We start from the raw sequence: 26,185 nt of genomic DNA, 5'->3' as shown, positions 1-26,185 counted from the left end.
TAGACTAAAAAGAAACTTTTCAAAAATTTTTTTTTCCTTAGAGGCAACCACCAGTCAATATAATCTAACATTCTAAGCCATTTACAAACACTTAAGAGGTGTTTGATACCAGTAGCGCAAATGCATGTATGTTGATGCAGACATACAGAGAACAGATAGTTGAATGGTTTGTTGTTTTTCTACCTTAGATAAAATTGTTTAAATTGATCCTTAATCTGTGTAATTAGGCATTTTACTGAAAGAGGGGGAAGGAAAGGTGGACATTCAAACTAAATTTTCTTTAGGCTACTTGTTCTATAGCAATTTTGAGAGAAGTTATAATAAGTACAGTGAGGAGACACAAGGAAAAACAAAAACTTTTATCATTCCTCTCCATAAAGCCCTGAAATAAAAACACTACTTTCTTTTACCTGATATTACGACTTAACAGGGACAGGGTAGTACCAGTTTAAGAGATAATTTTAACAATTACAGATTAAATTCTACATCACGGAACCTTAACTCTCAGAGCTGCAAGCAGAAGATATAAGCGCAAAGAGAAGAAATTCTCTGAGTGTTAACAGGAATGCTTCAAAATATTTATACCATCCAGATATATAAAATTTATTTGACCAAAAGCAATAATGGCTTAAGAGAAAACACAACTTAAAATCTATTATTGGAACTGTTAGGAAACCAACCAGTAGGCAGTCAATCTGGCCTCATAATTAAGAATGAAACGTTTTAACAAATAAGAGTTAAATACACACACATACATATCACAAAAAACCTGCTGGAAAACAGAACTATGTCAAGATTCTTGAAATTTATTTTCATCTCTGTTACACAGTGTAACCTTAGGAATTCAAGTTTAAGAAAATCACTCTACATTTGTCCTTTCCTTCAATCTTTTCCTACTATAAATATGTGGAAATTTGTTTATCTAAGCATAGAATTATCTACCTATAGTGTTCAAGAGAAAACTGGGAAACTTTCTACTAATTACATATCATGCAAAGTAGCAGTAACTTCAATCAAATCGTATGCTCACATGAGCAAATTTAATTTCCTATTTGAAATTTACCTACCTACCCTAGGAGAACACAGCACATTATAGACTTTTTACTTCAGTGCACGTTACTGATGCACGGCAGCAAGAGATGTGACAGTACGTTCTGGGTTTTTTTTAGATTTTTAAAAAATATTTATTTTACTTATTATTATTATTTTTGTCTGCGTTGGGTCTTCATTGCTGCACACGGGTCTTCTCTAGTTGCAGTGAGCAGGGGCTACTCTTCGCTGTGCTGCGCAGGTTTCTCATTGCAGTGCCTTCTCTTGTTGCAGAGCACGGGTTCTAGGTGTGTGGGCTTCAGTAGTTGTGGCACGAGGGCTCAGTAGTTGTGGCTCGGGGCTCTAGAGAGCAGGCTCAGTAGTTGTGGCGCACAGGTTTAGTTGCTCCACAGCATGTGGGATCTTCCCGGACCAGGTCTTGAACCCGTGTCCCCTGCATTGGCAGGCGGATTCTTAACCACTGTGCCACCAGGGAAGCCCGACAGTACATTCTGTTAAGAACTACCCAGCAAGGAATCCAGAGGGTTTAATCAAGAAAATTACTTCTTCCAGAAAAGTCAGTTTTCTTAAAGGTTGATGCTCAGTGTACGTAAATTCACAGTTTTCTATTCTTAAATATTAAAAAGGTAGAAAAGCAATTTTTTGGTAATTCACTTTGAATGTTGTCAACTTTTATAAAATGGAAACTAAATGTGCCTGTGTTAATTTCAGTTCAAACTTTAAAAAACAGTAAGTCTAGGGCTTCCCTGGTGGCGCAGTGGTTGAGAGTCCGCCTGCCGATGCAGGGGACACGGGTTCGTGCTCCGGTCCGGGAAGATCCCACATGCCGCAGAGCAGCTGGGCCCGTGAGCCATGGCCGCCGAGCCTGCGCGTCCGGAGCCTGTGCTCTGCAACGGGAGAGGCCACAGCAGTGAGAGGCCCGCGTACCGCAAAAAAAAAAAAAAAAAACAGTAAGTCTAAGTAATAAATCTTAGGTTTCAAATTGAGCTCCTTAAAAAGTTTCAAGGTTCTATCAGGCATTTTTACTGGTTCTTTAAAAGAAAATAGGGTCTCTAAAAAACAATACAAATCAACTTATTTACAAACCAGAAACAGATGCACAGACACAGAAAACAAACTTATGGTTACCAAAGGGGAAAAGGGAAGGGGAGGGATAAGGGATTAACAGATACACAGCACTATATATAAAATAAACAACAAGGATTTACTATATATCACAGGGAACTATATTCAGTATCTTGTAATAACCTATAATGGAAAAGAATCTGAAGATGTATACCTGAAACTAACACAATATTGTAAATCAACCATAGTTAAATATTAAAAAAAAAAAAAAAAGAAAGGAAAAGAAAATAGGATCCTGGAAAGCCAAGTCTGTGGCCTCATTTACAGGTCAAATCCTATTCTCAGTCACTAAAGATTTGTATTTAAAACATAAAAACAGCATAGGCAATCCTTTCTCAAAAAAAGTTTGAAACATATTAAGAAAAATCCAGAATAAAAACATGCAAAATAAAAGCCTTTACCAAAATGAGAAAAAAAAAAGATTAAAAAGATGAGCTTTAAATCTGGAAGTAATGGTGGATGGTGGAAAGTGCTGATGAAGTGTTTCTAAAGTGTCACTCTACGAAGTGAGAGAGTGGCATGGACATATATACACTACCAAATGTAAAATAGATAGCTAGTGGGAAGCAGCTGCATAGCACAGGGAGATCAGCTCGGTGCTTTGTGACAACCTAGAGGGGTGGGATGGGGAGGGCGGGAGGGAGACGCAAGAGGGAGGAGATATGGGGATGTATGTTTATGTATAGCTGATTCACTTTGTTATAAAGCAGAAACTAACACACCATTATAAAGCAATTCACTGTTATAAAGCAGAAACTAACACACCATTATAAAGCAATTATACACCAATAAAGATGGTAAAAAAATAAATAATAAAGTGTCACTCTAATGGTAGTCCTCGTCTCACTTCCTTCTTTAAGGAAGGAAGTTCCATTCTTCTAACTTCAATTCTTGAAGTTCCATGTTGCTTCATTTTTTGTTGTTGTTCTGTTTTGCTTTTTGATTTCTAATGACTGCAGAGTAAACCCACTAACATAGCACAAAGTATGCTGTCGAAACAAACAAAGGAAGAATGGAGGCTTGCTTCCAGATGAAGAAAAGTCAGAGCATCTATAGAAGTGGACAGAGTTAACTGTTCTCACTTTGTCACATAAATGTGTGCACACACATATACGAGAATAATCTTCATCTGAGAATTTTGTACAGTTTGCAGGGACACCAAACATTATTACACTGGTCTGGTTGAGATTTAAACCATGCCAAAAATGCCTTAAAAAAATCTCAGTTTTATGACGAGGACAATTAGATATTCTAAAGCAACCACAGAAGGGTTAGAAGACATCACCAGACCCACTGAAGACACAAGAACACCTAGCAAGCACTAGAGAAGTCACAGCTGAGATACAGATGCTTGGCCATTTGCCACTATAATTAGCACCACCAGGACAGCTGGGGTCTCACTCTGGTGATGTGGCTTGAAATAAAAATGTCTTTGGGACTTAGGGACAGAGTCTCTTCCTGGTAGCTCCTAGTCAATGGAAATCCCCTTCAAGATGAACTGATTTGGGTGACATTAATATCTTCTACTAGAGCTCTAATACTAAAATAAACACAGGTCTTGGAAAGACTTGGTGGGAGAATCTTTTCTGGATCAGATATAACCCTTAAGTCCACCCTGTGTCCCCAATTCCAAATCCTGGGGGTAACCCTGACTAAGTTACTAAAGCTGTCTCTCTCAAAATTCTCAGAGAACAATTTATTTCTTAGGTAACCAAAACCTCATGCCAAGTGGAACGCAGTATGATGTTATTTATTTCTTAATCGAATCCACTGCCTTTAAATGCTGGAAGTGAGAGTCAGTCACAGTCTTACCTCTCCAGGGATGTTTTCATTCCAGGCAAGCTTTGTCTGTATCCTACACAGAACAAGATGAAATCTAATCTTTGTATGATATGACAGGAAAGGAAAGGGAAAGAGAGGGCCTATGGGACTGGGAGAGGCCCAGAGGATGCAAATAGCCCTAGGGAACTCATAAACCCTTTTCCTAGAATCACCTTTCTGGGGGAGCTCCTTCTGTTAATAGTTGACATGACCAATCTCAATCAGAGGAGCCAACTGGCTTAAAATAAGCTTCAGTGATTGTAGTAGACCCAACTAAGGGAGAAAAATCATGCTGAATGCAACAGAAAGAATTAACAACCCTATGAAAAAAATTTCAAAACCAAAAATCAACCTCTCTCTCCTCCCCAAATCCCTAGGCTAGCATTTCCAAACAGTTTTCGCAATGTTTGGAAAACGCAGTATTAAACAAAGCTTTACTTTTCTTTACTTCAGAACTTTTTGGCATCTTTAAAGTGGTAAGGTGCATTGTGAACCTCCAAGAGGAAGTATTCAGCATAATCTAAAGGAGGCCCTTTGCCCCACAGAGCATTAAAAGAATGGACTTGCAGAACACCTGCAGAGTTTAGAAAACTCTGACCTTTGCAATAAAAATACTTGTTACACTTTAGGCAGCAGAGAGAACAATGAGTGTCAGGTATCTGGGATAGAGTTCTCCCTCCTGTCACTAATTTACCACTTACACAGGATAAGCTACATTTAACTTCTATGAGTCTCAGTTTTTGTAAACCTAAACTGAAATGTATGGGTTGCAACATCTATAAATTACGTCAAAACAGGGTTCCTAAAATCCGCTGAAGCTGTAATACTTATTGATTTGGAAAATGAGGATGGGGAGGGGGGTTACTTCTATATTAAATGTTAGTGTACAGAGAAAAAAAAGGCAATTGGACTTTGGAATTTAAACATGCTTTCCACTTAGTCCAATTTTTACGGATAATTATAGAAGAACAGGAATGTGGGGCATATGTGAATATGAAAAACAATTATAATTAAAAAGAAATGTAAAACTATAGTAATATTTCACTTCCGTCAAATCTAAGGTGACCACATCATTCAAATCATATCATTCAAATCAGGATGCTTGAGAGTGAAAAGGGGTACAGGCCTAATGAGGTAAAGTGGGATGATCACTTCTATAGTCAAATCTCACATTTTCAGAGCAGCTAGAAATAAAGCTTAAAAAGAAAAAAAAAAAAAAACTAAGTTAAAAGAATATAACTTCATATGCCCATTCTCATTACCCAAACATGTTTTACTTAACATAACAACTAACATTTATTGAGGGTTTACTATATGCCAGACTCTGTTCTTAGAGCCTTTATATGTATTAAACCCATTTAATTCTCCAAATACTGCTCCCCACTTTTTTAAACTGATGAGTCTGAGAGGTTAGTAACTTGCCTAAAGTCACAGATATTGTAATCTTCAGTTCTATCCTTGGACACCTAATAAGAACAACAAAACAAAAAGAGACTGTGAACAGTAAATCAGAAGCAGTCAGCAAGAGACCTTTGCCTTTTGAAGGCATCTTCAAATAGATGAGATCAGAGTGAGAGTTTAGAAAGCCACCAACTAGGCTCATATGTCTCTCTAGGGCCATCTAACACAGAGGCAGATGACCTCCACCCAGTACCACAAACCCTATTCATTCCAGTGACACAGAACAAGAATGTTTATGATAGCAGCAACTCACTGAGGTGAAATTACGTTCCATTAAACATACTTATTAAGGCAGAGAAGTCAGACTCATGGAGCTAAAAGGGACTTCAATTTTATTTTGGTCAACCTCGTTTTTGAAAGTGAACTAATTATAAACCCACAGAATGGAAGAAAATATTTGCAAATCATATATCTGATAAGGGATTAATATCCAGAATATAAATTTCCTACACCTCAACAACAACAAAAAAACCTGATTAGAAAATGGGAAAAGGACTTGAATAGACATTTTTCCAAAGAAGATATATGAATAGCCAAATAAGCACACGAAAAGACAACATCACTAATCATTAGGGAAATGCAAATCAAAACCGCAATGAGATACCACCTCAAACCTATTAGGATGGCTATTATCAATGAAACAGAAAGTAACAAATGTTGGGCAAGGATGTGGAGAGCTGGAAACTTCATGCACTGTTGTGCACTGTGGAAATGGCTACTGTGGCAAACAGCACAGAAGTTCCTCAAAATATTAAAAATAGATTTACCATATGATCCAGCAATTTAACTTCTGGCTATATACCCAAAAGAACTAAAAGCAGGGTCTCAAAGACATATTTGTACACCCATGTTCATAGTAGCATTATTCACCGTAGCTAAAACGTGGCAGCAACCCAAGTGTCCATCAACTGATGAAAAGCAAAATGTGGTATGTACATACAATGGAATATTACTCAGGCTTAAAAAGGAAGGAAATTCTGATACATGCTACAACATGGATGAACTTTAAAGACATTATGCTGTGAAACGTCAGTTACAAAAAGACAAATACTGTATGATTCCACTTACCATGAGGCAATTAGAGTAGTTAAAATCATAGAGACAGAAAACAGAATGGTAGTGTCCATAGGCTGGAGGTGGGAGCAAGGGAATGGGTAGTTAGTGTTTAATGGGTAGAGAGTTTCAGTTTTGAAAGATGAAGAGTTCTGGAGATGGGTGGTGGTGACAGATGCACAACAGTATGTACGCACAACAATATGTAATACCATTGAATTGTACACTTACAAATGGTTAAGATGGTCAATTTTGTGTTATATTTTACCACAATTTAAAGTTTGAAAAAATTTACAAACATTGCCATCAAAAAACTATTGTCATCAGAAAATATACATTTGTGAAGTTTTATGGCTAAGGTTAAAAATTCACTTATCTAAGGAAATCTCTTCCAGGTAAAGTAAAATAGAATAGTTATTACTATATTTCTCTTCAAGCATCACAGAGCTCATTTGAAAAAATATTTAGACAGGCAAAATCCTTCCATTTCAGGAATATTTCATTTTATCACCCATTAATAATATATATATAAATATTTCAACATCAAATGAAATAAACAGTATTTTATAAAATTATAACATTTGCCAGAAATAATGTAGTACATTTTAATTTTTATATTTAGAAAAAATGTTATTTGCTCTTTCATATTTACATATTTCTGATTTTAAACTGTAGCATGAAAAATTTCAAAAATATACATAAGGGAATAGTATACGAGCCCTTAAGCCTCTATCACCCACTGTGATTCCAGAATTATCAAAGTTGTATGTATGTATGTATGTATGCATGTATCTATCTATCTATCTATCTATTTATTTTGGCTGTGCCAGATCTTCATTGTGGCACGCGGGATCTATCTCCCCGACCAGGGATGGAACGCGGGGAGTGCAGTCTTACCCACTGGACCACCAGGGAAGTCCCCAAAGTTCGAAAATCATTAACAGAATATACAAATCAATTTCCCTAACATTTTTTCCATCTTTATTTTTCTCTTTTCTTTCCAATGAGATATCTTAAACCAATCCATTTCCTCATATGGGTACTGGGTACTGGTTGAGATAGATCTTCATTTAACTTCTGAGTTGTCTCCTTTAAAAGCTCCCACCTTGGGACATGCTATTCCCTTCATCAGTAACACTTTTCCACAAAGTCTTCACACAGTTCACTCTCTCACTTTATTCAGGCCTTTGCTCAAATGCCAATTCCTCAAAGACGCCTTCCCTAATCATCCTCTAAAAACAACATCCTGTCCCATCCCATCATTCTCTATCCCCTTTCTTCACTTTATTTTTCTTTGTAGCACTTTTCAGCACTTGAAATTATTGAATATATACTTGTTTGCTTGTTAACTGTCTCATGCTACAATGTAAGCTCCACTTACACTGAGCCAGAACTTCATTTATTTGACACTAAATCCTCAGCACATAGAACAGTGCCTGGCATATATGAAGTATTGAGCTGAAAACAGCTGAATGAAGTCAATTTTTAAAAAATAATCGTTTAATAAGGAAATACTTGTTTGTAAACATTCTTTGAGCTCTTCAGTCCAAAAACTGTTTCTCAGGATCCATATTCCACATATACAGCCTAAGCCTCTTACAAAAGAGTGTGATTTAATTAAAACTACACTAGTTCTTGGGAGTAAAAAAACATTTCTTAGGGGGAAAAAAGTATAGATCACAGTGTGCATACAGCCTCAAATATGACTCTTTCGAGATATTTCAAAATATATAAACAGTATTGTTTAAAAAAAAGCACCATGATCCATCCAAAAATTAAATTTAAAAATAAAAATTAAATGTAGAATTACCATATGATCCAGCAATTACACCTCTGGCTATATAACACACCCCCCAACTAAGAAAACAGGGACTCAAACAGGGTGGTACACCCAAAAGGTGGAAGCAAACTAAATGTCCATCGACAGACAAACGGATGAACAAAGTGTGGTATATATGTACAGCGGGATATCATTCAGCCTTAAAAATGAAGGAAATTCTAATACATGCTACAACATGGATAAACCTTGAGGATATTATGTTAAGTGAAATGAGCCAGGCACAGAAGGACTAATGTTATATGACACTACTTATATGAGGCATCTACAGTAGTTAAAATCACAGGGACAGAAACCCCCCTGGAGGTTGCCAGGGACTGGGGAGTTAGTGTTTGATGGTACAGAGTTTCCATTGGAGAAAATGAAAAGTTCTGGAGGTGGATGGTGGTGATGGTTGCACAACAATGTGAATGTACACTTAAAACTGGTTAAAATGTTAAATTTAATGTTATACGTATCTTTAATCATAATTTTTAAAAAGTAAATGAAAAAAAGGCCCCACTAAAAAAGCAATGACATGTGCTCCCCTTTTTTACATTCTTTTAATGACTGTAGCAGGAGTATCTTCTAACAGGGATATATAGTTTACAAAATGCTTTTCTACACATTAAGTCATTTTATCCTCACATTAAGTCTTCAATGTAGATAGGACAGGCTTCATTCTCTAATCTCTGAATTAGGTAATTAAGGTAAAAAGATGAAGTGACTTATCCAAAGTAAAATATTAATATATAGTAAAATGGCAAAGACAAAACTAGATACCAGTCATTCTGATCCCTAATTCAGTGTTTTCCCCCCTAAAGAAGGAAGTACCTTAAAAGTACTCAGTTCTGGGCTTCCCTGGTGGCGCAGTGGTTGAGAGTCCGCGTGCCGATGCAGGGGACATGGGTTCGTGTCCCGGTCCGGGCGGATCCCGCATGTCGCAGAGCGGCTGGGCCCATGGGCCATGGCCGCTGAGCCTGAGCGTCCGGAGCCTGTGCTCCGCAACGGGAGAGACCACGACAGTGAGAGGCCCGCGTACCACAAAACAAACAAACAAAGGAACAAAAAGTTCTCAGTTCTATATCAACCTTTCTGATGGGAACAGCCATGTCTTCCTTATGCGTCTATATGTCTAACTACACTGTTGTTTTTGTCACAAGTCTTTTTTTTAATAAATAGCTTTATTTTATTTATTTACTTTTGGCTGCGTTGGGTCCTCATTGTTGGTGAACAATAAAAAGTTTCTGGATTGTGGATTATACTCCATAAATATCAAATCCCTTAGCATTCAAACACCAAAGACAAATATGACTATGCTTCTCTATTTTCACTCCTTCCTATCTATCACTTATTTTTTCCTCCTGTGCAGGAGATACTTTTGCAGCTTCTGTAATAAAGGAGAGAAAAATATAACAAAAGTAGAGAGAATAGTAAGACAAAGCTCAATAATTACCAAGTTTCAGTAGTTACCAATTTGTGGCAGTCCTCTATCACTATATCCCAATCCACTCTCTACCCAATCTCTCTGGATTATTTTGAAGCAAATCCCAGATAGCATATTATTTCATCTGTAAATACTTCCTTATGAATCTCTAAAAGAAAGGATACAAAAGAGCAACTACAGTACCATTATCACATCTAAAATTATGAACAATTCCTTAATATGAACTTCCCAGGCAGTGTTGTCATTTCCACCAGTTTTATTTTTTCTTAGTTTGTTTGAATCAGGATCCAGATAAGGCCCATGCATTGTGACTGGACGACTATGTCTCTTAAATCTCCTTTAGAAGGTCCCTCCCCAACCCTTTCCCCCTTGCAATTTTTTTTCCTTGTTGTTGTTGAAGAAATCAGGTTATATGGTAGTTTCCCATAGTCTGAATTTTGGCAAATGCATCACCATGATGTAGCTTAATATGTTTCTCTCAGCCCTGTATTTACAGAAGTTTATAGAGCTAACAACTTAATCAGATTTAGTGTCATTTTTGTACTTTTAAAGTTTATTTTGTCAAGACTGCTTCACATGTGGTGATGTGTACTTCCAACAATAGGTACCAAACGTCTACTTCTCATTCTCTAATATTAACAATTAACAGTAATCACCAACTAGAGTCATTAATTCATTAGGGGCTGCAACATGGTGATATTCTACCACTCCTTCTTTATTCATTAGCTGGAATACTTCTGTAAGAGGAACTCATCAACTATTCAGTTGTTTGCACAGAAAGGTAAGAATAAATGATTCTTTACCTTTATTTACTAATTTTCAAAACAATTAACATCCTAGCATTCTCTAAAGATGATCAGCAAGTTAAAAAAATTATGTGTTCATGGATTTAAACATATTTGATGGCTTTCAATTGTTTGTATTTATCCCAATTGAGGCTCAAATTGTCCCATATCTGGACAGTGGAAGCTTATCCAAATTGGTCCCTGAGGTCATACGACAGAACACTACTTGTCTCTGAGAGCTTCTTTGCTTTCTAGGGTTATACCCTATTCTAGGCATATCTTGTATTTTTCTTACCTTAGACCTGTCATCAGCCATCTCTTTAAAGGAGACTTAATTCCTTTCAGTGAAAAATGGTATTTAGAAACCACAGTCTGGGTGCTAGGGGGTGCTGGCTGCCTTTTTAGTACAAGAGTTAGGGAATTTTCTACACATGAGTATTGAGATGCACATACATCCTGAGTGTATACTGATGCTTCCAATTCAAATTCAGGTTTAGAGGGTTTTTACTTAATCTCATTAACTTTACACATGTTTCTCCTTTCTCACATGTCAAAACCCTGTTCTCAACACTGCCTACATAATTGTTCATTTATTTTATCCCACAATACACACACAATAGCCAAGAATTAAAATGTCAACACTATCATCAACATTACGATAAATGAAAATCTTTTTTTTCTGGCAATTCGTTTTTACCCTTAGGATATACCCAACTCAGGATATCCTATAAATTACTGTGTATGTAAGTCACTTGGAATAGTTTGCTCTGGGTGATTACATCACTAACTGGAAGTACACTTTTATTTCACTTTTGATTTTTAGGCACAGCATTTTTAATTAACTTTTGCTACATAATTCTGTAAAATGTTTAGGTGAGTCTAAAGTCAAAACCACAAAATAAGATATATTCAAAGACTAGTTGCTCCCCGTCTACTCCAACCTAGTCTCTCCCTACCCCACAAGTAACTTTACTAATATTTTTATATAATACCCAAATTCCCTATTTTCTGGCTACCATCCACTGGCTCCCTACTATGAGCAATACTGAAATCAGCTAGTATCTTCTTCCTCCTCTCTCTCTCCTCCAGTATCTAATTTTAAGCAATATGTTTTAATTTACAGTTGATATCTATAATCTGTAAGCTTATTCTACTTTTCATATATTCTTCCTGCATATTTGGTAATTAAACTCTATCTACAGAATTAAACGATAAAGTGTTACATACTACACTGTTTCTCAATCTTAGTTCTACCAATAAAAATTTTTTTTTTGTGTGTGTGTGGTATGCAGGCCTCTCACTGCTGTGGCCTCTCCCGTTGCGGAGCACAGGCTCCGCACGCGCAGGCTCAGTGGCCATGGCTCACGGGCCCAGCCGCTCCGCGGCATGTGGGAACTTCCCAGACCAGGGCACGAACCCGTTTCCCCTGCATCAGCAGGCGGACTCTAAACCACTGCGCCACCAGGGAAGCCCTACCAATAAAAATTTTATTTAATGTTCATCACCAATTTAAAACACCAGTTTAAGAGTCCACAATTCCTTACCAGCGAGAAACTTTTGGGGCTAGATATATTCCAAAATTCAGACTCTTTTCCTTCTCTCTCTCTCTCTCTCTCTCATGCTCTCTCTCTTTTAAAAGAAAGTAATATGGTATATGAAACATTTACTGTATACTATGTAAACACACCCAGTGAGATTAGTCATATTACCCCATATTTTGCAATAAAATATATTAAACATTTAAACTAAGCTGTGTTAGTTCAGGTTAGGTTTTGTTGCCAAATGAATTCAGGTCACATCATTGTTTGCCATCAAATGAGTCTCCCTAAAGAAATGGTTATCAGAACTCTTAGAATTTCAAATTATAAATAAGACATTGTGCACCTGTAGTTAGTAGCTCAAGATCATGTATAAAAATAGTATTTTCCTTACCTACCCACCACCAATAAAAGGCAAGTCAGAAAACATTTTGTTCATATTAAAGATATATTTTAAATTGCATTTTTCTATAAAATTAAGTTGTGTTACTGCAAATAGAGATTACTTGCTAGAGTTCTGCTTAGGAGAATCTTATTAAAGCCCATGTGGGCTTCTTCTAATAGAACCTATTATAATTCAAAACAGCTGTCAGTCTTCTGCTGCTACTTTTTTTTTCCGATTAAAAACATATTCTTAAAAGAATATTTTTAAAAGTACATCCCATTCCACCAGTTTATGCAATATTCTTTTAAGGGTAACCATTAAAACTTTTTAAGCTAGAAAATGAGGGGAAAAATGCAGACAAATGAGGTGAGCCTGGTTCTTAGAACTCTGGCTACAGTGCAGATTCATACTGATACTATATATTCTTGGTATTAATATTTCTAGTTATAAAATACTTCCTAAATAAAATGCCTGCTTCATAAATGCACATTCAGCATGGTCAGAAATATGTTATCTCTTAGCTTTTTAGAAGATTTTTAAAAGATAATCTTCAAGGAGTCATGAACAGCCTAGAATAATCACTAGGGAAAACTAGTGATGATCATTCTAAATAGGATAAGAAAATCAAAACCAGTGAAAGAATCATTAAAATTAGATACTAAATTCTTCGAAATAATTTTAAATGTAGAAATTTTCTCATTTATAAAAATTAAACGTACATTTAATGTTAAACTTGAAAACTATTATGCATTCGGATGTGTATTAAATGTAAAATTAATACCAATATTTAAGTAGGTTATCCAGGAACAGAAATGGCTTTTAGTGTAAATAGTCATTAAAAACAAAAAGTTCAAGTGAATCACGTTACAGATGTTTCACTGCTAGACATCAAGCAGGTGAATTAGTTTAAATTTAAGAACAATATTTTAGGGGGTTGTTTCCAAATTTGATGATTAGCTACAGGACTCCGTATTATTAACCTAATTATTTTTCTCCATACCCACACATTTCCTTTGCATAAAGAAGAGATCATTAGTTTTGTTGAATTTTAAATCCCTAAATAATTATTCAACGTTTATGTTTAATTATTAAATTTCTGATGAAAAGTCATTGTGCTCCTAAGAACATTTTCAGATGGGGTATCTAATTTGAATAGAAAACTAATCATACTATTTGGTGACAGTACAAAAGCACCACCATCAAGCAGTGTACATCCCCTCCCCCCTCTTAGTTTTACTGTTTTACAAGATTAAAATGAGTTTATTTTCTTTATTGAAAATATGGAAAAAAATAATTTTTAGCATCTCTGTAATTTTTGGCTGTATTTCTTTCTCTCCCCGGAAGTGTTTTTGCCTTCTATTACTAGAGTCTGAAAAGTTGAGTTACACTGTTGACCAAAAGAATTTTAAAGACTGTAGAACAGATCATAATATACAAAGAACAAGATATATGTTAAACTTTCTCTATCCTACCCACCCCAGAACCTTAATGTTTCCCCATTCACTTATGAGAATTATACTTTTGTTGTTTAAATTAAAAACAAAAAACCTACACAGCAGAGTATGACAAAAGGCAATTCCCTAAAATCTGCCTCCCTTCCCACATCGACAACAAGTAACAATTTGATTTCTGCTTTTCTAGCTTTTTTTTTTGCAGTACTCGGGCCTCTCACTGTTGTGGCCTCTCCCGCTTCCGGATGCACAGGCTCAGCGGCCATGGCTCACGGGCCCAGCTGCTCCGCGGCATGTGGGATCTTCCCGGACCGGGGCACGAACTCGTGTCCCCTGCATCGGCAGGCGGACTCTCAACCACTGTGCCACCAGGGAAGCCCTTCTAGCATTTTTGACATAAATAGTTTTAAGTAGGGATATTTAACAAAGAGTTCTGTAAAAAAATTTTTTCATTTCATAATATACCAGGGATATAGAAACACGTGTACATATAAATTTTACTTTGTCTTTTAAAGACCCCTAAATAGAACTGTACTGTATAAATATGCCATAATTTATTTCACCAAAACACTGAAAATCATTTCCAATTTTTCAATATTATAAACAGTCCTGCAATCCTTTTACCTCTATCTTTAACCACTGTAAACTATACCATTAGAATAAATATCAAGAAATAATATTACTGGGACTTCCCTGGCGGTCCAGTGGTTAAGACTCTGTGCTTCCAACCCAGGCGGCACGAGTTTGATCCCTGTTCGGGGAACTAAGATCCCACATGCCGCTAGGTGCGGCCAAAAAAAAAAAAAGAAAGAAATAGTATTACTGGATAAATGGGTATATATATTTCTAATTTGGAGATATACTGGTCAGAAAAGTTGCAATTTACATTCCTATCAACTTTGCATGAGAACATGAAAACTCTGGTCATTATTAATCTTTGCCAATCTGATGGAGGAAAAAATGATCTCATTATTTTAATCTTCATTTTAAAAAATTGTAAGTGAAAGTGAATCTCAATATATTTATCAGCCTCTGTGTTTCTTTATAATCTTTGCCCATTCTTCTATGTGGCTGTTCTTTTTATTAATTTGTGACACTTTTTATATTAATGTTAAAATATCAAGGGAGAATATTCATATTAGCCTTTTAAAACTATGATGGCTTTTGTCATAAATGTTTAAATTTTTTAAATAGTCACTTGTTTCAGTCTTTTCTTTAGTAACGTCTGAGTTTCAGGCTCCTTCCTGTAAACATTTTTACATCAGAAAACAGATTTATATATACCTATGTAAGTAGTTAGAACAAAATAGAAAAAAGTTCTCAATTTTTGTTGTCATCTCCAAATTAGAGTATGTAGGTAAACACACTCTTCAACCACAGTAGAAAGCTGTCATTAGACAGTTAAAGAGTTTACAGCACAGTTATTATTAAGTAATTCAGTATGCTAATTAAAAAAATTTATTAATTCCTAAATATGAAGATAATTTAATTATCTGGTGTTGCCTGGAAACAAGATGGATATATTTTCCAGATTAACAGGAGGATGCTTTCCGGAAGAAGAAACTCAATTACTCCAATCTATTCAAATGTCATTTGCTGAAGACATCCTGGGCATCCAGTGTCAGAACTGCAGGTGTCTTTCCCTCATCCTTCTCCTCCATATCAAACTGGTTCACCAATCCACCTGCAAATCACTTAGACTAAGTCACTATTTATTACTTCTCTTGAATTGTCACAAAAATCAATCTTGGTCTCTGCTTCCAGTCTAATTCATCTAGCACACCAACACTAAATTAATCTTCCTAACAGAGGTTCAATCAAGAATATGCAATAAATACAAACTCCTAGCTACAAATCCTACCTATGTAAAGTATTTTACACTTTAAAGTATATCAGTATTTCCCAAAGTGTATTCTACACAACATCAGTCTCGCAAAATACAATGAAATGAGCCTTAAAAAAAAATCTTGGTTAGTTTGGGAAACACTGTTTACTATAGCCCAGTTTTGTAGAATTATTTATATTATTCATTAAGAATCTGAATACCAATTATGTGCTCTATGCCAAGTGTTGAAGGTTATAGTTGTGAACAAAATAGTCTTGGTTTTCATGTTGCTTACAATCAAGTGAGAGAAATGGACATTTAAACAAATAATTACGAAAATAAAATCATACACTGAGATAAATACCATGAAAGGCATGGGGTGCTATGAGAAAGAATAAGTTGATTTATTGGCATTAATAAGCCCACAAGACATAAAGAACACATACAGCATACAGAAGAAAGATCTTAAACACATACATAAATATAAATAATACATAAACATAAATAATGCTTGAGCGACTTCCCTGGTGGTGCAGTGGATAAGACTCTGCGCTCCCAGTGCAGCAGGCCCGGGTTCAATCCCTGGTCAGGGAACTAGATCCCACATGCATGCCACAACTAAGGAGCCCGTGAGCCTCAACTAGGGAGCCTGCCTACCGCAACCAACACCCAGCGCAACCAAATAATAAATAAATAAAGCTTGATATTATTTATTGACAGAGGTAGTAGTGATGTGATGCTGAGGAGTTACAGCAGAGTCAATAGTTTAGCAAATTCTAGGAAGAGCAAGAAGGCCAAGGTGGCTGACGCAGGGGAAGTAGGGAAGGGAGATAATGTAAGATGAGGCAAGACAGGTAGATAGAGGCCAGGTCACACACATCACAGCAAAAGGCTGAGAGTCCTGCAGCTAAGTAACCTGTATAACTTTGCTTAATTCAGTATTCCTGAACTTTAAGAAAGACCAATAATAGGCCATGTCCAATGTTCCATAGAACATACTTTCAATCATGTGATAGTAGTGGATGTATAAAGTGAAGGTTTGCACTGGGTTAGTGTTGATACATTTTAAGAGAAAATGACACAATTTGAAAGCTGAGTTTTTATTTATTTAAATTTTGAATTGAAAAATATCATGCAGAAAAAAGTTAGCCACAGCAGGCCTGAAACTGCTATCCTTAGAAAGGCCTGCTTGAAAGGCTGGCCCTGGTTGGTCTTTGGGAACTTGGACTTTCCGTGTTTTTGCCATTCCTTAACTGATAAGGACAGCTCACTGTACTTAAACTGTCTGTGCAAACAGTATGGTTTATGCTGCATATTTGCTTTCCTTCTGGGAGCCTGGAATTTTGATACATGTTAGGTAGTAGATGCCTGTGTGACCAGCCATCAGTAAAAACCCTAGGTGCTGAGTCTCTAATGAGCTTCCCTAGTAGACAATATTTCACTTGTGCTGTCACAAGTCAGTGCTGGAGGAACTAAGTGTGACCTGTGTGACTCCACCGGAAGAGACCTCTTGGAAACTTGCCCCTGTTTTTCTTTGGACTTAGCCTCATGTGTCTTTTTTCTTTGCTGATTTTGTTTTGTATCCTGTGCTGTAATAAATGATCTCCATGAGTATGACTATGTGCTCTGTCAGGTGAGTCCTCCTAGTGAACCTGGGGATGTTCTTCGGGGTTTCAGTGCAAGAACAAGATAGAATACTGTGAAATGTCTCCCTCCACCTCTGTCTCCCAGTCTCCCAAAATGAAACTATATTGTTTTGGAATAAATATCTAGTTGGTATTCAGGTACAGGGCTTCTTCTTCTTCTTTTTTTTTTAAATCTTAGAAGCAATTACCATAAAAAGCAGAATAGCGGTGACCTTTAAGGTGGCTGTGATTGAGAAGAGGCATGAGTGGGGCTTTGAGCATGCTTTCACTGTTCTATTTAGTGACTATGGTGGTGTCAGCATTAAAATAATTTGTTAAAAAAATAAGTTAAACTTAAATTTGTTTACTATGCTTCTTTGCATGTGTATTATTTCACAACAAAAAAATGTTTTGTTGTAGCTGGTATGGCTTTGAAACTTGTCAGCTGAAGCCTCAAAACTAAATCCATTTCCTAAAGAAAAGGATATAAAAGAATGAACGGAAGGCTAAGTACTGAGGCACAGGAAATGCTTATAATTTGGTAGCTGAAAGAGAACAAAGTAAAGGAAAGCATGGAAAACACTAATCAGGCTGGGTAGTGACCCAAATAGGTTGCATGTAAGAAGTGGCATCTGAATGAGGTTTATTTCAAATTGAGAAGTCACCCCTTTCCTCTGTGCTACCAGAAAGTTTTGGATACACTTCAATTTCAGTACTTACCACTCTGTAGGGGCAATTAATTGTTAAGATTTCTACATCCTCAAAGAGACTAAGTTCCTACAGTACTGGGGCAGTTTCCTTTTCCAGTTACTGTATTCCAAGTATCTTGACGAGTGCCTGGCTCATAACGGGTCCTTAATAAATAAGGTGCTTAGAAATGGAGAATGAAACCAGAAAAGGCCCATATCAAAGAAACCATGAAAGGAGAGAATGTAAAGAATTCCATGAGCAGTTTTAAATTTTCTTCAGTTTTCTTCTTTTTCTCCTACTTTTAACAACCTTTCAGGTCATTACTGTTTTTACTAAATCCTTTCCACTCTACTGCTACCTCTTCATCATTGCTGCAACAACTATCTAAACACCAACTATGTGCAGGGCACTTAGCCAGGTAATGTCAGGGATACAAAGATGAGCTTAGTGTCTAGTGCAGGACATATTCCAATACATAAATAACACAAAGCTGCAAGTGGAAGACAGAGAGAAAGAACAGGAACATGGCATGGACGTTAGAGGACTAGAAAAGGCTTTAGTGATTACAAAAGGCTTTCATGGAAAGATGACATCTGCTTTGGTTCTTGAAGGATATTAGAATTTAAATAGGGAGAAACATAGGTAAGAGCATTTCAACAGAGAGAACAGCTTAAGAATTAATAGGTATATGAGGGACAACATACAAAGAAATGAGGCAAGAAAGGCAGGAGTTGACGAGATAAGAAAAAGTAAGAAAGAAGCAGAAATTATGCCATTGTCCAGTGAGTAGAGCTGATAAAGGAGACCAAAATGGAGCAGCCACAGATGTAAAGGAAAACCAGAAAAATGTGGTTTCATAGAACTGAAGAGAGGAAACTGAACCGGAAGTAAAACTGGAGTGAGATGTTTTATAACTCTTTTCAAAAAAGACTGCAAAAGGTGCCAAGAAGTGAGGCAGTAATAGAGAGGATGTGAAAGTCTGGAAAGGTGTGTGTATGAAAGAGAGGGAGATATTGTAACAAATGAGTAGGGATGATGCAGTAAATCATCAGTTTTCAACTGGGTGACTCTGCTCCCCTGAAGACATTTGGCAATGCCTGGAGACATTTTTGGTTGCCGTAACTAGGAGTGAAGAAGGGTACTACCGGAACCTAGTGGGTAGAGGCTGCGGATGCTGCTAAACATTTTGCAAGTACAGGACAGCGCCCCACAACAAAGAATTATCTGACCCAACATGTCAGTAGTGTCAAAGTTGAGAAACCCTGTACCAGAGCATAGGGGATATGGAAGAGAGAATGATTAACCAAAGAAGCAAAGTCTTTGGTAAAGTGAGAACATTCATGCAGGAGGAAGACTTTTCTGGTTCTCTAACCTACTGACCCTGATTAGAGCATGAACCTGGAAGCAGCTTCAGGCATTACTTATTTGAAAAGTGTACTGAAATACAACATTCCAATTTCTCCCATCAACATGAACGACAATGTGCATGCCTTAAATCATTATTTACCCTGTGACTATTCTATAGATATAATAATCTATAGATATAAAAATCTAGATAAACCATTCATCTTTTGGGATACCATCAAGGTTTAAAATGTGGGTACTTCTATTTTTTTCTAAGTTCCATATATGTACGGCAATCACGTCCATTAAAAGGTTAATAGATATAAATGATCAGAGTGCATATACTAGTGTCATTTTATTTTGTAAAATCTCCTATGTACCATTTAGAAATGAGTTACAAATAATCTGTATTTTAACAGTTCATAGGGATACCATGTGAAAAGGAAGCCTACAAAAGCACCAGTTTAAGATGCCAAGTAACATTGCTAGAAAAGGATAAAATGAGTTAACAGTGATTATAAAAATGGGGCTGTAACTATCTTTGGTTACAAAGTGCAATATATTTCAAAGCCACAATGAACTTGATCATATAAATTTCACTTTGTATCATAAGCATGAAGACTATTTACTTACATGTATTATGTGAAAGGTACTAAGAGTTTAATCACAAATTCTGCTCTCAAATAAGAGACAGTCACTCATTTAAACATTTTCTGAGCACCTACTATGTGCTGATAATAGGCACATGAGGATATAACAATGAACTAGATAGACATAATTTTTGCTTTTAAATTACTTAGGGACAAGCAGATAAATAGGCCATTACAATGTAGAGGAAGCATAGATTAGTGAAGATGAACTCTAGAGACAAACTGTCTAGGTTTGGATCCAGATCTGCCATTTTATAAGCTTTGTGATCTTGGTCAAATTGTTTATCTTTTCTGTATCTGATGATAATATTTAAAAGTATTTACCTTATGGGGCTGTTGAGAAAGTGACATCTGAGATAAGATCTAAGAATGACAATAAGTGTGAACTTTTTTCTTGGTGAAGGTAATGGTGGGGAGGGTTTGGGATGACAAAATAATGCTCTAAAAGGCAGAGCAATCTGACTATGTGAAGGCCCAAGGAAAGAACAAAACCTGGCTCACTAAGGAAATTAAAGCAGTTCTACATGCAGAGTGTAACCGGGAGGTATTTGGCAGTAATAAGGTATGAGCCCAGAGAAGCAGCAGAGCCTAGACAACAAAAAGCCATATGATCCATGAAAGGGAGTTTGAACGTTATTCTAGAGAGTTTTTGTTACTTAAACACACACACATACACATACACACACAAACCGACAGACTTTTTCTCATTCAAGAATTAATAAGTCCGTGCTGGGAAAACTGGACAGCTACATGTAAAAGAATGAAATTAGAACACTTCTTAAGACCATACACAAAAATAAACTCAAAATGGATTAAAGACCTAATGCAAGGCCAGACACTATAAAACTCTTAGAGGAAAACATAGGCAAAACACTCTATGACATAAATCACAGCAAGATCCTTTTTGAATCACCTCCTACAGAAATGGAAATAAAAACAAAAATAAACAAGTGGCACCTAATGAAACTTAAAAGCTTTTGCACAGCAAAGGAAACCATAAACAAGACAAAAAGACAAGCATCAGAATGGTAGAAAATATTTGCAAACGAAGCAACTGACAAAGGATTAATCTCCAAAATATTCAAGTGGCTCATGCAGCTCAATATTAAAAGGAACGCCTGAGGGACTTCCCAAGGTGGTCCAGAGGTTAAGACTCCACGCTCCCAATGCAGGGGGCCCAGGTTTGATCCCTGGTCAGGGAACTAGATCCCGCATGCCGCAACTGAAGATCCTGTGTGCCGCAACTAAAGATCCCATGTGCCACAAGGAAGACCCGGTGCAGCCAAATAAATAAATATATTTTAAAAAATAAAAAATAAAATAATCTCTGTTTAAAAAAAAAAAAAGGAATGCCTGAGCGTCTATCCTCAGAACACTATATTGTGTTTTCACATAGATTATCTTAATTAATCAAAGAACCCTAAAGAGGGTGATACTGTTCATTTTACAGATGTGGAAACTAAGGTACCAAGGGAACAAACAACTAGACGTCAAAACAAGAAGGCTGTTCTTCATAGACAAATTTGTCTTTTCATACTCAGTCCAACAGATGATTTTACAATTTCTAATGTGTACTGTATTCCTCCTTACCTTGTTTTAAAAATAACTACAAATTACTATGTCAAAGTTTTATTTGACTGAAGCCAACAAATGGTGAGGTACACCAAGTTGGGAATTTTAACTCTCCTTCCCTATCCTTCCTCCCTTGTCAGACTTTACCATTGAAGCATGTGACAGAACTATGACTTCATAATTAAGGCTATAATGAGATTTCTCTGTCATAAGCTATTACTAACATTCACTACAAACTCATCTAGTTCTGCCTCAAAGCTTTTTTCCTAACCAGAAAATTCTCATGTCTAGTCTCAAGCAAGCAAGAAATATTTTGGCAAAGTCTGAAGACAAGCATAATTAAGTCTTATGAAGCATGTTATGGAATTTTTCTCTAAAGAACAACTCACAAGTAAATTCCAGATAAAACAAATTAAATAAGTATAATTTCAGAATATAGGGAAAAAAAGACACTATACTTGAAATTCTTCTGGCATTCAGTCTCCCCCCTAAAGAAGGAAGGAAACTGCACACTAACAACACAATTCTTTATTGCTCCTTCCATGATTCCTGTTTTAAGTAGGTAAGAGTGTTCATAAAATTTAAGGAATTGTAGCTAGAAGAGACTGTCAAACTTTTTATCTAAGTGGATATTTTTAGAAAACAATTAAGGGCAAGCAAAGAACACTTTGCATGCCTGGCCTAATTGATTTTTCCATCTCACTTTAGTTTTAAACTCAATAACATACCTCATATTTATTAAAACATAGTTTACAAAGCACTTACTCATGTTATTATTTCATCCTAACAACTCACTGAGTATCTATAGTTTACCAGACACGGTGCTACATCCTACAGGCTTTGGCTCAAAGTACAAAGAGTTACGTGGAGGAGTTAGACACACGAGCAACTGATGATAAATATAGTAAATAAGGACTGGAAGAAAGGTCCAAAGTACTAAGGGAGTGAGTGTATGATTACTAGTAAAACTAACTTTTGAACTGGGTCTTGAAGAATAAAGACGACTGTAAGAATCAGATTTCTGATGGCAAATAACCCCGAAGAATTGGCTTAAACAATAGGAATATATTCACGAAGAGAAATCCCACGGTAGGGAAAGCCCCAGGCCCAGCACAGCATGTGTCTAAAATAATGTTGTCATGCACCTACGTTCGTTCTACCTCTCTGTTCTGCCATCCTCAGGGCATGTTTCATCATCCCCTGTGGTCACAAGACAGCTGCCAGTGGCGACTGGGGCCACATGTTCTCTTGCTCACAAACAATAGGGGAAAAAATCCTCTCCCCCAGAAATAGAATGTCTCTTTCCTTTCAATCTAACTGGGACAAATAATAATTTACAGGGAAATGCCTTGAGCCGATTGGCTTGGAGTAATCAAAATCTACCACTGAAATGGGTGATGAGTCATCTTCTCAGAGTCTCCTGGATGACAAAGAACAGGAGAACTCCAAGCACTGGGATAAACACATGAAAAACAGAAGTAGTAGGAACAAGAAACAGCTTAGTATGACTAGAGTAATGGGAAATCCAACGTTAGACACAGTCTACAAACTGTTGTGAGTTTGGACTTTACCCAATAGACAATGGGAAGTCAACACAAGTTTTTTAGGTAGGGAAGTAACATCCTCCAATTGCATTTTTTAAAAAGTGTGGTAGCAATATAGAGAACAGCCAGAGAAGGAGAGGAAAAGTGGGAGAACAAATGGCAGAGACTCCACTGGTAGGCTGTTCAATAAATAGTCCAGACTAGTAAGTGGTAACAGGGAGGGAAAGAATGGAATAAAAAAAGACAAGGTGGCAAAGCTGCTACGTAAAACACTGTGTGTGTGTGTGTTTTCCCTCTTACAGATGAGGAAGAATTAAGCCTCAGACAGGTAAAATGGATTGCTTAAGATTGCAAAACTATAAATAGTAATCAGAATCTGAATGGAGGTCTGATTCCCAGTCCAGTGTTCTAATACATCACAACTATGTCTAAAAACTCCAACAATGCTCAAAAAAGCAGATTTTTTTGAATCTTGTGATTTAAAGGATGTTCTGTGTATTGTATTAAAGTGATTTCTGTTTATTCCAACTTTAACATAATGTTCATTATATGGATTTAATGTCAATTTATAAAACTTAGTACATTATACGTTTTTGAAGTTTCTACATTATTTGAGATAGTAAGGATGCTGTGAAAGACTCAACTTGCAATGTCAAATTTAGACTGCCTGGTCTTCCCTGGTGGCGCAGTGGTTGGGAGTCCGCCTGCCGATGCGGGGGACACGGGTTTGTGTCCCGGTGCGGGAGGATCCCACATGCTGCGGAGCGGCTAGGCCCATGAGCCATGGCCGCTGAGCCTGCGCGTCCGGAGCCTGTGCTCCGCAACGGGAGAGGCCACAACAGTGAGAGGCCCGCGTACCACAAAAAAAAAAAAGAAAAGAAAAAATTTAGACTGCCAAAATTTTAAAAATTAAAAGAACTGAAGCTTGCATTAAAAATTTTTGAACTTGTTTTGTAAATAAACTAGGTACTGAATGTTTGAATTTCAATATAAATCTGAAGTTAGTAGCTACATGAAAAGTTTCCTTTAAACTATGCTTCCCTTTGAAATTTTGGATTCTGATAACCAACTTCCATTATCATCAACTTAAAAAGAAAAATGTTGTCTCATCTTAAAAAAGATAATTGTTTTAGAAAAAGTCACTTGACTGTTTCTTTTTAGAGTGGAGAAGTCTGATTTTGTTTTATTACCACTGTACCAAGACTGGGTTAAGAGGGAAGGTGGTTTAAAACAGAATAAACACTTTCTATAAAAATTATAAACAATATATTTTTTAGCTTATTGGGTTAAATCTTAGTCTTCTGCTTTTAAATTCAATTAATAACTTTAGTGAGCACCTATGTGCCTGGCACTATGCTAGCTGCTGGGAATACAGCTGGAAGCAAAATAGTACTATAGTTACTCAGGCATATTTTGTATGATTATTTGATTAGTGTCAGTCTTCCCCACTGAATAACTATAGCAGTATTTTTTTCAGCCAGAACGTAACTGCAAATGTACAAAGATGATGCTTAAAAAAAACAACCTGACAATAACATTCCACCAATGACACAAGAATCTTCTTTCACCAAGTAGAAACTCTGCACCCATAACTGAATTTTTTTCTTAAAACATACCTGCTAAAACATTCAACAAACCAGGAATATAAGGAAACTAGCTCAACATAATAAAGGTTATGTATGGAAAATCCACAGCTAACATCATACTTAATGGTCAAAGACTGAAAGCTTTCCCTCTAAGATGAGGAACAAGACAAGGATGTGCATTTTCACCATTTCTATTCAATACGGTACTGGAAGTCCTAGCCAGAGCAATTAGGCAAGAAAAAGAAAGAAAAGTCATTCAAACTGGAAAAGAAGACATAAAATTATCTTTGTTAGAAAACAACCTTACCTTATATGTAGAAAACTCTAAAGATTACACACACACACACACACACACACATACACACACACACGATTAAAATAAATGAGTTCAGTAAAGTTGCAGGATACAAAATCAACACACAAAAATGAGTTGTGTTTATACACTAACAATGAACAATCCGCAAAGGAAATTAAGAAATCGATCACGTTTACAATAGTACCAAAAAGAATAAAATATTCAGGAGTAAACTTAACCAAGGAGATGAAAGATTTTTACACTGAAAACTACAAAATGTTGTGGGAGGAAATTAAACACAAATAAATGGAAAGACATCTGGTGTTTACGGACTGGAAGACCGGAAGAGATATCAACACTACTCCAAACAATCTACAGATTCAATGCAATCCCTATCAAAAAAATCCCAATGACATATTTTGCAGAAATAGAAAAATCTATCTAAAATTCATATGGAATCTCAAGGGACCCCAAACAGCCAAAACAATTTGGAAAATGAACAATGTTGGAGGCCTCACACTTCTGATTTCAAAACTACTATAAAGCTAGAGTAATCAAAACAGTACGGTGACAGCACAAAGACAGACTTACGGACCAATAGATTTCAGAAATAAACCCTCGAATGTATGGTCAAGTGATTTTCAACAAAGATGGGCAGACCATTCAATGGAAAAAAGATAGTCTTTTCAACAAATGGCATTGGAAAAAGTGGATATCCACATGCAGAGACCTAAACATAAGAGTTTTTTTGAGGGGAAAACTCTTAGAAGAGTTTTAAAGGGGAAAAGCTTCATGACACTGGATTTGGCAATAATTTCTCAGATGTACACCAAAAGTATAAGCAACAAGAGAAAAACTAGATCAGCTGGACTTCATTAAAATTAAAAACTTACCAAAAAAACATTTTGTGCATCAAAGTACACTCGACAGAGTGAAAAGGCAATGCGTGGAATGACAAAAATATTTGCAAATCATCTATCTGATAAGGGATTGGTATCCAGAATACATAAAGAGTACCTACAACTCAACAACAACAAAGAAAACCAACTAAATTAAAAAATAGGCAAAAAACTTAAATAGATTATTTCTCCAAAGAAGATATACAAAAGGCTGATAAGCTTT

General features: G+C 36.4%; 1 protein-coding gene across 8 annotated transcripts in view; it reads right to left on the bottom strand.

Moving 5' to 3' along the window:
- BTBD7 (BTB domain containing 7) overlaps window positions 1–26,185 on the bottom strand; it is an 82,175-nt gene that overhangs the window by 51,321 nt on the left and 4,669 nt on the right. The window contains exon 1 of one of the 8 annotated variants that reach the window (XM_060004004.1): window positions 9,161–26,179. The exons of 6 other annotated variants lie outside the window; for them this stretch is intronic. The gene's annotated coding sequence lies outside the window, so the exon portion shown is untranslated. Of the gene's footprint in view, window positions 1–1,071; window positions 1,103–9,160; window positions 26,180–26,185 lie in introns of those variants that run through there. One more of the 8 variants, XM_060004005.1, reaches the window with a different exon arrangement.

Source organism: Delphinus delphis, chromosome 2 (genome assembly GCF_949987515.2).
Source record: "Delphinus delphis chromosome 2, mDelDel1.2, whole genome shotgun sequence".
Lineage (NCBI taxonomy): Eukaryota > Metazoa > Chordata > Mammalia > Artiodactyla > Delphinidae > Delphinus > Delphinus delphis.
Note: the sequence above shows the minus strand (reverse complement) of the source record. Positions and strands in the feature narration are given on the sequence as shown.